The sequence below is a fragment of the Ovis aries genome, chromosome 21 (genome assembly GCF_016772045.2).
Source record: "Ovis aries strain OAR_USU_Benz2616 breed Rambouillet chromosome 21, ARS-UI_Ramb_v3.0, whole genome shotgun sequence".
NCBI classification, from domain to species: domain Eukaryota; kingdom Metazoa; phylum Chordata; class Mammalia; order Artiodactyla; family Bovidae; genus Ovis; species Ovis aries.
This window is the reverse complement of record NC_056074.1, coordinates 13473750-13487627: the sequence shown is the minus strand read 5'-3', so window position 1 is coordinate 13487627 and position 13878 is coordinate 13473750.

Sequence of the window (13878 nt, the reverse complement as noted above, 5' to 3'; positions counted from 1 at the left end):
TTCATTCTTTCCCAAACCCTTTTCTAGAAACTTCTGGATGTATAAGTCATATATAAGCTTGCAGGTTGTACAGATGTGACTTTGGGAAGTATCATTTACATCTTAGAATAAGTGATTGTGAATAGTCACAGTTACTATCTATGGGATATTGACTCTGATGTTTCAGGGAACAACATTTACGGCTTTCCAAAGCAGTTCTGAATCTAGAATAGTAGATGAAGCATAACAAGAATACAATAAATGGCTTTCAAGTGAATCAACCATCATTCAACAAATTAATGACATATATAAAAAGAAGATCTATTTTACCCTAAAATGTCACCCACAGTGTCTACATTCACCACTGTAGAATGTTTGCAAATGTAACAAGTACTAAGAAGCCCTTCAACCAATCCTCAAATACATGTTCAGCCCTGTGCTAGGAACCAAAGGAAGGAAACCACATTAATAACATGACTCACAGTCACTGCTCCATAGACACTTCCACTGTATGTCACCAGGGACTTCCCTGTCACCACGTCCACTAATCACTTCTTTGCTCTGATTTTACCTGGCCTCTCAGCAGCAATGAACATTTTTCCTTATTGAAGCCCATTTTTTCCTCTTGAATTCTGTATATTTTTCTCCTGTTTCAAAGATGATTTTTTTCTGTCTCCTTGGCTGATTTCTCCTTCTATAGTATATTCTAAATGTTGGGAGTGGCTCAGGGCTTAGGCCGTGAATCTCTTCTATCTACACTTTCTCCCTAAGTCAGTGGTTCACAACCTCAGCTGGATATCGGAAACTTATACGGAGCTTTTAATGACCCTGATGCTCAGGCTACACTTGAGACTGATGGCATTTGGATCTCTAAGGGTTACTGAAGCAATGGCATCTTTCACAAGCTCTCCAAGTGGTTCCTATGTGGAGTCAAAGTTGAAAGTCCCTGGCTGGGTGATCCTATTCATTTAACAGGTTTAAATGCCATCCATATGCTGTTCATTCCCAGATTTATGATTCCAAACATGGCTCAGATTCCTAGCTCTGATTCCAATACTAGCATCCATCCCTGACTCACTCCCTACACTTCTGACTTGTTTTGGCTTTAGTCCTTATACAAACTGGATGAGAGCTCAGCTCTAGATGAGAATCCCTGGACCCCATGTATTCCTACCCAGGAGCTAAGTCAGCTGCTCATTGCCACCCACCTCTCTCCAAGCATTTTCCTAAGTCCCACCAGGGAAGACATTCAAACAGGCTGTTTATATTACATTAGAGGCTTACTTTTATTACCTATCTCTCAGGTGTCATGTAATAGGTGCTATGAATGGAATTTCACATACTTTATCTAATTTAATTGTCAGGACAAACTCTTTGAGGGAAATATTACACATGATCTTATAGGAAATCAAGACTTAAAAAATAAGAGCACAATCAAAAATTGGGCAGGACTGAAAGGACATTTCTCCAAAGGCATATAGATGGCAAATAGGCACATGAGAAAAATGCTCAATATCACTAGTTATTAGAGAATTGCAAATTAAGACTATTGTACAATGAGGTATCACCTCACACCAGTCAGAATGGCCATCATTAAAAAGTCTAGAGATAATAAATTCTGGAAAGGGTATGGAGAAAAGAGAATGTTTCTACACTGTTGGTGAGAATGTAAATTAGTGCAGCTAATTCATTACTTTGCCAACTAAGGTCCGTCTAGTCAGGGCTATGGTTTTTCCTGTGGTCATGTATGGATGTGAGAGTTGGACTGTGAAGAAGGCTGAGCACCGAAGAATTGATGCATTTGAACTGTGGTGTTGGAGAAGACTCTTGAGAGTCCCTTGGACTGCAAGGAGATCCAACCAGTCCATTCTGAAGGAGATCAGCCCTGGGATTTCTTTGAAAGGAATGATGCTAAAGCTGACGCTCCAGTACTTTGGTCACCTCATGCGAAGAGTTGACTCATTGGAAAAGACTCTGATGCTGGGAGGGATTGGGGACAGGAGGTGAAGGGGACGACGGAGGATGAGATGGCTGGATGGCATCACGGACTCAATGGACGTGAGTCTGAGCGAACTCCGGGAGTTGGTGATGAACAGGGAGGCCTTGTGTGCTGCGATTCATGGGGTCGCAGAGTCGGACATGACTGAGCGACTGAACTGAACTGAACTGAATTCTCCACTATGAAGAATAGTATGGAGTGGAGGGACCTTAAGGAAACTAAACACAGGGTTTTTATATGGCCTCGCAATCCCACTACTGGGCATGTATCCAAAGACAGCTCAAATTTGAAAAGATATATACACCCCATTGTTCATAGCAGGATTATTTACAATAGCCAAGACATGGAAGCACCCTAAACGTCTATTTTCAGGTGAATGATAAAGAATGGATGGTTATATATATATGTATATATATATATACACCACACAATGGAGTATATACATTGAGATACTACTTAGTCATAAAATATAACAAAACAATGCCATTTGCAGCAATATGGATGGACCTAGAGAGTATCATATTAAGTGAAGTAAGCCAGACAAAGACAAGCATCATATGATATCACTTACATGTAGAATCTAAAAGAATAATGTAAATCAACTTATGTATAAAATAGAAACAGACTCACAGAAATAGAAAGCAAGCTTAGGATTGCCAAGGGGCAGAGGGAGGAGATAAATTAGCAGTTTGGGATTAATATATACATACTACTATATATAAAAGAGAGAAACCACAAGGACCTATTATATAGCACAAAGAACTATAGTCACTGTCTTATAATAACCTATAATGAAAAATAATATATATATATACTTACACATCACTTTGCTGTACACTTGGACTAATATAGCATTGTCAGTTAAGTATACTTCAATAAAAAAAGAAAAGGTGAACAAATTTATCCAAAATCACATGATAAATAAGTGGAAGGATAAAGACCCAAGCTCAGGTCACTTTTACTCCAAAGTTAGGCATGATCATTAGGCATCTGCTGCCTGTCTCTTGACTTTCAGGCTAATGAACCATACTCCCCTCTGAGAACATATCTGTGCTTCCTAACATTATATGCCATCAAAACTTTGGAGTTCTAGAAAATTAGGTTTGGATGGGGCTGGAGAGTGCTTGGAATTCAATTCTCTCATTTGACAGATGAGATATCAAGGTCTTGAGAAAGAAAGTTACTTTCTCAAGGTCAAAAAATTAATTAGTGTCCAGACTAGGATTTAAATTAGGTCTCCTATGAATCCAATGCTCTCCCCAGAACATAATGTTGCCTCTCACAAAAAAAAAATGGAGCATTTCCAATCATTTATTTTTCCCTTCAACTTAGTCAAGGACCCTTCATAAAACAGGATATGCGTTGTTCAACTGCAGAAAATAATTATTTGTTACATTTGCTGCACTCTTTTTACCTTTAATTTGACTCAATTCAAATAGCCATTGCTCGCCAAGCTACTTTAATCACAGAGCCCTTATGAGGTTTATTTGTCACTGAAGTCTTATTTTCTGAGGTAAATTAATGATGTGTTATTCCCAGAGACTTTATGGTGCTTATCACTATATTAACTCACATCAAAAAAATCACAGGGAGCTATTTTTCAAGCCCTGACAAAAACAGCCTAGAGAAATCCTAGTGAATTGGGGGCTTTGAAATATAAACACACGTATGAGTCGCATATTTCTCATTTCATTTCACATTAGGTACATGCTTTCTTTAAAAAGTTGTCACTTAGCATAGGAAGAGATTCATTCCTTCTCATCTGGGTTTCCAAGAGCAGAAAGAGCAATGGCTCCTTTGAAAAAGCAAGAATTATGAATTAACGGTGGTGGTTTGGTGTGGTGTCAGAGAAATTGTGGCTTGAATTTCTGATGGCTAGTTCTGCATCCTTCATGTAAGGGGTTTGAATCCTCAGTGCCTCATCTGTAAAATGGGTATGGAAATATTGCATCCAAGTTGAGAGAATTGAGTGAAACAAGTTATTAAATGAAATAAAATACCCTCAGTATTCTGAACCATCATGGAGTTGAATAAATGCCATTTCTCTTTCTTGAGAAGAGTGTTTGTTGCTTAAAGAAACTCAGTCACTTTTCCAAACTAGTCTAGGTAAGTTCCACCCTTTCCTTTTCCTTTTTTATTTACTCACTGCTGCTGCTGCTGCTAAGTCACTTCAATCGTGTCCGACTCTGTGCGACTCCATAGATGGCAGCCCACCAGGATCCCCTGTCCCTGGGATTCTCCAGGCAAGAACACTGGAGTGGGTTGCTATTTCTTTCTCCAATGCGTGAAAGTGAAGAGTGAAAGCGAAGTCACTCAATTGTGTCCGACTCTTGGTGACCCCATGGACTGCAGCCTACCAGGCTCCTCCGTCCATGGGATTTTCCAGGTAAGAGTACTGGAGTGAGTTGCCATTGCCTTCTCCATCATTTACTCACTAAATACCTCTTAATTGTGCACCAGCCATGCCAAACACTATGTAGGAAGCTCAGTGTCCTATCACCTTCTAAGAACTTGGAATCTAGTGTGGAGGCTAGACCAGGAAACAGGTTGTATTAGCTCACCAAGAACTCCGATGGGTGAGTACCAGGCACCGTGCAGCCTCAAGGGCATCTCTCACTAGGTCTTCTTATTGACAGAGATTTGCTGGAGGGAATACCATCTAAACTGAGCCTCCCGTAACACTCCTCCAGTTCTGGAACAGACTAACCTGCTCAGCTGGTCCCTTGGAAGCTAGGACTGGCTGACAGAGCATTTCTTATAAAGCCAAAAGTAACCATTAGGAGATACCGTTTATGCAATACAAACCTGTGTTCAAGAAAGATCTACTGAAGTAAGCTTCAAGTAAACACCAGCGGCTAGGAAAGCAGAGAGGATAGTCCAACCGCCTGATAAAGGGATGTGGGGTGGGAGGATGGAGACCACGGACTCTTACTTGGAAGCCAAGAACCGTCAGGTCATCTACTTGATACTATTTTCCTCTCTCTCTTTCTCTGTCTCTCTCTCTCTCTTTCTCTTTCCCTCTTGCTCTCTATTTATTTATTTTTTTATTTCTTTTAATATAAATTTATTTACTTTAATTGGAGGCTAATTCCTTTACAATATTGTAGTGGTTCTTAATCATCACCACAAATTAAGAAGACTCAGTTATCTTCATTTTACATAGGCAAAGCTGGTTTCCAGAAAGTTCGTGTTACCTGGTCCAAGGCCACACACTAGTAAGTGGCCCCACACTAATAAGTGAATTCCAGGTAGAGCTGGAATTCACCCTGGCTGGCTGTGCGGGCGGTGGGCCCATTGCCTAGCTATCAGGGTCTCAGCTAAGAAGCCTTGGGGACAGGGTGGCAGGTCAGAGCCCATAACTGTTCCATCACATCGCAAAGTAATATACAAACCAACCGTTGGTGCTGAGCACACCACAAATCACACAAGCAGTGGGGCTAAATTGGGACTCTGCCTTCTGCTCAGTGGTGGGACCTTTACAAAGGGCCAAGCAGGCTGACATTGACTCAGGAATGGGCCAGGGGCAGGCAGGGAAATGTCTTGTCTCATGGTGAAGATGCTGAAGAGGTATTGCAGGGAGCTTAGCATCCCTGGGCCCCTTAGGGTAATCTTACTCAAACTGGCAGCAAGTCATTGGTGGCAAGAAGGATTAAAAGGTTCTTTATTTAAAAGGGGAAGATAAAGTTGCTGACTGAGATAAATTGTGGATAATGAGAACAGGGTCTCGAATAAAGGGGAAAAAATGGAGAAGGTGGCAAGCTGCTGAATCAGCTCTCTGGCAGAAAATGGAATTAAAGGGTTGCCTTTCTTTCTCTGACAGAATGGATGTTGAAGCCTTCTTTTTTATTTCTTTTTCCTTATTCATCTAAAATGTTCTCTTTAGGAACAATGAATTGGAAATGCAAACCAAGAAATCCTGCCAAAACTCTTGACAAGATGGAAGGTGAGGAGGGGGTAGTCACTGATTCTTAGCTTGGTCCAGAAGGATGAAAAAGTGTTTTCCTCCTACTTGGAAGAAGGAGACATTTTTCATCCCTTGTGTCAGGGATAAACTTAAGATGTTCGATTTCTCTGCACAATGGAACGAAGGGAAGACAGAAGAAGCACATTAATATTTACTGAATATTAACCATGGTCCAGCAATATACTCAGTAACATACAATATTATGCTTTTTAATCCTTATAGAAGCCCTGTTGGGTATGCCATATTGTATCCATTTTACCGAGAAGGAAAATCAGGCAAAGAGACATGGTCCAAGGTCATCATGCTAATAAATGGCAGATCTGGGATATGGACTTAGGATGGTCCAGCACCAGTGTCCAAATTCCCATCACTGTGCAGGGAAATGAGCAGGATGGTGTCCCTCCACTCTCTACTTTCATAGTACACTGCAGACAGATGAACACTTGGATAGTAGGTAATCCTCACATCTCTAATCCACAGAATCAGTGATTTTAGTTTTGCTCCTTAATCAAACATCAACATTTTGGAAGAGAGTTAACAGTTCCAAAATGGATTCTGATATTGAAGATGCCTCTATTTATGGAGCCAGCAATCTCTGCATTTCTCTCTAAACACAAACTAGAAGGTGAACTTGGCTGGTCCTTCCCCATCCATACATTGATCCATTCACTCATCCATGACAGATGTTTCATATCTGCTATGTGACTGCCTTCTTCTAAGTAAGGGGCAAATATTCACTCCTTCCTTGTCTTGTGGAACCTCCCTATAAAGTAATAGGATCAGACAAATGCATACCCACAGTATAATGGATTTTAAAATGGTGAGTTGTACTATGGGAGATTATAGATCTGTTGATCCCAAAAGAAGAAGCAACACATACACACACAGGTTGTTAGGAGAAGATTTCCCAAAGTGACATCAGATTAGACCCAAAAGGATGACCTGGAGTTGACCAGGTGGAAAAAGAGGTCAGTGGAGGGAGCATGCACAGAAGGAAAGAAGAAAAGATGTAGGGAGTTAATAGAACAATAAAGTAGGAACTCTTTGGGTGAACATGGATATGCCCTGAGGCAGGAGATGCAGACAGTAGGGAGTGGGTCGTGGAGGACTCATGGAACTTCCCAAGAGCCTTAACTGTTACACTGGTGATGAAGAGCCACTGAGGAACCCACATGAGGACCTGATCAGATTAGATGTGTATTTTAGAAAGTTCGTGTTAATACATGGCAAGATGAAAGATTCAGAAATGAGCTAAGAAGCTAGGCAGTCTTTAAGAAAAGTTTTAGGTGATATTTATATTTATAGTTTGTATTGATTATTTGCATTTATGTATTATTGTTTGCACTTATTTATATTCACTTAGGTATTTGTTCCAGAGAAGGCGATGGCACCCCACTCCAGTACTCTTGCCTGGAAAGTCCCATGGATGGAGGAGCCTGGTGGGCTGCAGTCCGTGGAGTCACTAAAAGTCGGACACGACTGAGCAACTTCACGTTCACTTTTCACTTTCATGCACTGGAGAAGGAAATGGCAACCTACTCCAGTGTTCTTGCCTAGAGAATCCCAGGGATGGGGGAGCCTGGCGGGCTGCCGTCTATGGGGTCGCACAGAGTTGGACACGACTGAAGTGACTTAGCAGCAGCAGCAGTAGTAGGCCGTTGTTCATGCATTCATTAAATGTTTATGGAGGGTCTGATATATGTCAGATACTGACTCATGAGAGCTGGACTCATGAGATACAAAGGTGAGCAAAAACCAAGTGTGATTCCTACCAGTATATAAAATGAAGTCTAGTTGAGAAACCAGCAATTATTTTACAAGTGTAGGTATAACATTACAGCTGTCACAAGAGCGTGGTGGGGAGCACATAGTGTCGCAAGAGCCCGGGAGGGACTGCTTTGTCCTTCTCAACTTCCGTGGCAAAGTGACACATGGCCTGGGTCTGCAGGGCTAGCGGCGGCGAAGCGAGAGCCAGGGAGGTTTCAGACAGGCTGATGCTGTGGGAAAACCCTGTTTGGATAGGAGGGTAGAGAGAGTGGAATGGCTAGAACCAGGAGGTGAAAGAATTAGGGTGTGACGTGAGGCTAGGGGGTCACTGTCTTAGTCAATGGATCATTAGCTGACAGGATGCAAGTGTCTGTGTGGCTAGGCTTACTTTCTCTTCTTCCCCTCTGCCATGGCCAAGAGAACCCACCCCCTGCAGGAAGATGAGGAACGTGAGGAAAGCCAGATCACCTTGTCCATCTCAGCAAGAGCCACCCTAATGTTATTGTTCAGTCCTAAGTCATGTCCAACTCTTTGTGACCCTATGGACTGCAGCACACCAGGTTTCCCCGTCCTTCACTATCTCCCTGAGTTTGCTCAACCTCTTGATGAGGGTTAAGAGGAGAGTGAAAAAGCTGGCTTAAAACTCAACATGAAAACAAAACAAAACAAAATTAAGATCATGGCATCTGGTCCTACCACTTCATAGCAAATAGAAAGGAAAAAAGTGGAAGCAGTGACAAGATTTTGTTTTCTTGGGCTTTCAAATCACTGTGGATGGTGACTGCAGCCATGAAACTAAAAGATACTTGTTCCTTGGAAGGAAAGCTATGACAAAGCTAAACAGCGTATTAAAAAGCAGAGACATCACTTTACCAACAAAGGTCCATGTTGTCAAAGCTATGGTTTTTCCAGGAGTCATGTTCAGATGTGAGAGTTGGACCATAAAGACAGCTGAGCTCTGCAGAATTGATGCTTTCGAACTGTAGTGTTAGAAAAGGCTCTCGAGAGTCCCCTGGACAGCAAGGAGACCAAACCAGTCAATCATACAGGAGACCAACCCTGAATATTCACTGGAGGGACTGATGCTGAAGATGACGCCCCAATACTTTGGCCACCTGATGCGAAGAGCTGACTCACTGAAAAAGATCCTGATGCTGGGAAAGATTAGGGCAGGAGAAGAGGGGGTACAGGGGATGACATCCTGTGCTGGGCAACAACCAGATAAGCCAGAACCCATGAGAAAGCCCAGCTGAGACCAAATTAAGTACCAAACACAGACTGAAATTGCCAATCTATGGTCTCCTAGGAAATGCATATTTATCATTGTAAGGTACAGAGTTTCAGCCGTTTGTTATGTGTGCATGTGGAACAAGAGGTGGAGGAGCTGAGAGACGTTCAGAATGAGTTTTACAGGGAGGGGGATCAGGATGGGGGACACATGTACACCCATGGCTGATTCATGTCTGTATACGGCAAAAACCACTAAAATATTGTAAAGTAATAAGCCTCCAATTAAAATGAATAGATTAATTTTTAAAAAATGAATGACTTTTACATTCCTAAATTATACATCTGGACAAATACTGGAGCTATTCTGTGAGCTGGGACCAAGACTTAAGACAGGAAAAGAACATTTTAATCAAGCCTAGGAAAACTGGAAGGATGCTTTGCCACAAGGTTGGAGATCCATTCTGAAACATCACTTGGGCCAACTTGGACTGTACATGAGTCTCTTTTTTGGGCTCCAAAATCACTGCAGATGGTGACTGCAGCCATGAAATTAAAAGACGCTTGCTCCTTGGAAGAAAAGTTATGACCAACCTGGATAGTATATTCAAAAGCAGAGACATTACTTTGCCGACTAAGGTCCGTCCAGTCAAGGCTATGGTTTTTCCAGTGGTCATGTATGGATGTGAGAGTTGGACTGTGAAGAAGGCTGAGTGCCGAAGCATTGATGCTTTTGAACTGTGGTATTGGAGAAGACTCTTGAGCGTCCCTTGGACTGCAAGGAGATCCAACCAGTCCATTCTAAAGGAGATCAACCCTGGGATTTCTTTGGAAGGAATGATGCTAAAGCTGAAACTCCAGTACTCTGGCCACCTCATGTGAAGAGTTGACTCATTTGAAAAGACTCTGATGCTGGGAGGGATTGGGGGCAGGAGGAGAAGGGGACGACAGAGAATGAGATGGCTGGATGGCACCACCTACTCGATGGATGTGAGTCTGAGTGAACTCCGGGAGTTGGTGATGGACAGGGAGGCCTGGCGTGCTGCGATTCATGGGGTCGCAAAGAATCAGACATGACTGAGCGACTGAACTGAACTGAACTGAACTGAGTCTCAGATCATTCTTCTGCACTGAGTCTAACTGACCTGGGTTCAAATTCTAACACTCAACTTTTATGTGACTAAAGTGAGCTAGTTAACTTCTCTGCAGTAAGCTGGAGAATAACAGCAATAATTTGGATTTGCCAAGTTTTCATGAGGACCACGTAAGTGGCAGTTGAAGCATGGGCATAGCCTGGCCTTTGTTTCATATCTGAAGCATATTTGCTATTAGAATATGATTATACTAATCTGTGTTCAGAATACTCTCCAGCTGACAGAATATTCTCCACACCTCTCCAAGTCCTCTTTATTCTTAAACTTCTCTCTAGATTCACCAAATCCTTGAAGCCCTCCCCAGCTGTTCTAACACTCCACTGACTCTCACTTTTCTGAGTGTCTGGATCTCTGTACTCTTGTATATATTTGTTCACTGTATATTTATTGAGCATCTACTATGTGCTCATCACAACAAAGAATAATTACAAGACACTGTTTTATCCTACTCACAGGGAGCAAATACCACACAATCTCATATTTTTATTTAAACATGTGTATATTCATTTCACTTTCTGGGTTATAAATTGCTCTAACATACAGATTTTTATTTCCTGTTCAAAAAAGCTCTGTAGAGAGGCTGGGTGAGTGTCCACGTTCTTATTTCCCTTTCATAGATGAGTGTCAGCTACCTGGCCATTCTCCTCACCCCCTTGTCACTTGGTAGGCACCTTTACTATACGAGGGGTTAAAAGATTTTATTCATTTTGTTATGTGTTTGCCTTCTTTACTTATATGGTGGTTTCTGAGCTCAGGGACCTTGGGTTACTTATCTCTGTATCTCAAGGGTCCAGCTAAATGCCTGGCAAAGAATAGGTACTTAATAAATATTTACTGTGTGGACAGGGTCAGATAGTTTGAGGGATTTGCTCAGATCCACATGAAAAATCAAAAGCAGACCCAGAGTTAGAATATAGTTCTCCTTCTCTCCAATTCCTTTCTCCCTCCATTACAGCACACTACCTTCTGTTATTTTCATGTTTCTGTGATAGGTTTTATAAAGCAGATTAAAGATGTCTCAGAGAGAAGGCATGGAGATGGAAATGGCAATCCACTCCAGTATTCTTGCCTGGAAAATCCCGCGGACAGAGGAGCCTGCCAGGCTACAGTCCATGGGCTCAAAAGACTCCAACACCACTCAGTGACTAAACAGCTAGGAGAAGGCAGTGTGTTAAAAGCATAGCATATGTTCCTAAGGAACCTGCTTAGGAGAGAAAGGAGGTGGGGGGATTAAAGAAATAATACTCACTGAGCATCTACCATTTACGTGAAAATAGTATCTTCTTTACTTTTCACAGCAAATTGAGGAGGAGGTCAGCTTTATGTCTGTTTACAGATGAGAAAACAGAAGTTCATAGGGGTAAACTTGGGTCAGGTTCTACAGCAGCTAATCTGTGGGCCTGATGACAGAACCCAGGTGGGTCTGAATTCAGTGCCTGCTCCGTCTATATTACAGCCTCGGGCAAAAAGATGATTGTGTTGGGCAAACTGATGGACAAATGAATGGGTGAATGCTGTACTCTTTGAACTGACTTTCAGTGGAGGGAATGGGCCTAAATGTGACAGCTTTTCAAATTCAGAGACTGGGCTTCCTAATCCTCAGACCGTAATTTTCACTCCTGTGGCTTTGTAAATAATGTTTTTTTGTCATTTCATAAAATGACTCTGATTAGGAAGGGATTGATCATTTCCTAAGACTGTTTTGTAAGAAATGCCCAAAGCCACTTGGCGTCCCCTGTTGGTGCTTATTTCTCTGTGTTTTTGATAACATATAATTGTCTTAAGTCTCTCAGGATTTATTAGACGGAATGTTCAAAAAGAAAGCTGTCTTATTACTGACCCTGCATCCTCTAGTTAATAAGTTTTTTTTTTCTAATTTTACTTCAAAGATGAAAGTTTCTTAATTAACCATCAGAGGTTCTCTGAAGCTAAGTATATTAAAATCATATTATGCCTTCCTGAAGCTCTCCTTAGATTTTTTATTAAGCAAAGCTATTGGAAGTAAAGATATGAGGGTAATCACATCTATATATAATAAAGATACACTTATGAGTTTTCTATTCTAATCAACATCACTGCCACACTGAAGAAGTCAATTATTTTGTAATATTTAAGAATGCTAATAAAAATGAATCCTATTTAGCTAAATCCTGTTAGCTCTGGAAATGAGAAACATGAATATCAGTATAGAAGGAAAAAAGATCACAGATTAATCCCAAATGCAATTTAGCAAATGCGTGTCAAAACAACTGTATTTCAATGGTTATTTTCGATAACTGTTATATACCAATCTTTCTTGATTCTGAAAGGTAGAAAAATTCAGACACTGAGAGTGATTTTGTAACACAGATGGGAACAAACAGGTGCATTAATAAAGGCATATATGTACAGCCATGATGTGGTGGGTAACCGGCTCTCATGGGAAAGGGGAAGCCCTGATTTGCCAGTTTCCACAGTGTAAATATTTCTACCATAGCTGATTTTCACAGTCCCAATTAAAAAGCTCCCAATTTGAAAATGCTTACTCCTTGGAAGAAAAGTCATGACCAACCTAGATAGTATATTCAAAAGCAGAGACATTACTTTACCCACTAAGGTCCACCTAGTCAAGGCTATGGTTTTTCCAGTGGTCATGTATGGATGTGAGAGTTGGACTGTGAAGAAGGCTGAGAATTGATGCTTTTGAACTGTGGTGTTGGAGAAGACTCTTGAGAGTCCCTTGGACTGCAAGGAGGTCCAACCAGTCCATTCTGAAGGAGATCAGCCCTGGGATTTCTTTGGAAGGAATGATGCTAAAGCTGAAACTCCAGTACTTTGGCCACCTCATGTGAAGAGTTGACTCATTGGAAAAGACTCTGAGGCTGGGAGGGATTGCGGGCAGGAGAAGAAGGGGATGACCGAGGATGAGATGGCTGGATGGCATCACGGACTCGATGGACGCGAGTCTGAGTGAACTCCGGGAGTTGGTGATGGACAGGGAGGCCTGGCGTGCTGCGATTCATGGGGTCGCAAAGAGTCGGACATGACTGAGCGACTGAACTAAACTGAACTGAATTTGAAAACTGGCTCACAAGCTCTTGAGTATTTAACATAGGGTCTCGGGAGCTTTATAAAGTGGTTCCAACACAGCACCCAAAGTGTGGGGGAGCATACAGGATAACAGCAATGAATGCTGCTTAGACTGGAACAGGGACAGGAGGCAGAGCAGAAGACAGCTGAGCAATGCCTGGAGGATGAGCAAGCTAGAGCAGAGAACAGGGAGGAAGAATGTTCCGGGTAGATTGAAGCAGGCTGAGCATCGGTGCTGTGCTGAGGGCATGAGTGATCTGAATCACTGAGGCTGGGGCTCTGGAAGCTGGGTGTTACATGTGGGTCAGACTATGAAAGACTGTGAATACCACACTAGGAGTTCTAATTCCTTTGTATAAAAAATTGGAGTCTCTGGAGGGGGCTCACAAAGCCCATCTGAAGAAAAGCTACTGAAATAGCCCAAGCACAGATGGATTCTGCTAAATGGCCAGGCGTTCTGGAAACACAGTTATTTTCAAAATGACTGATTTCTTGGCTAAATTTTATTGTTTTTCAAAGAATTTGGCTTATTTAGTAGCATGGCCATAGAAGGGAAGAGAAAGGAGAGATAGAGATAAGAAATTGAAATGCAGCTGTTACAGAAATCTACGAGTATCTAAAAACAAAGCAACGGGTGCTAATGTAGAAAACATGGGAAATACAGGTATGAAAAAGGAGAAAATAAGAATTATCTGTTATCTGCAAGCTGAAGAGTAGCA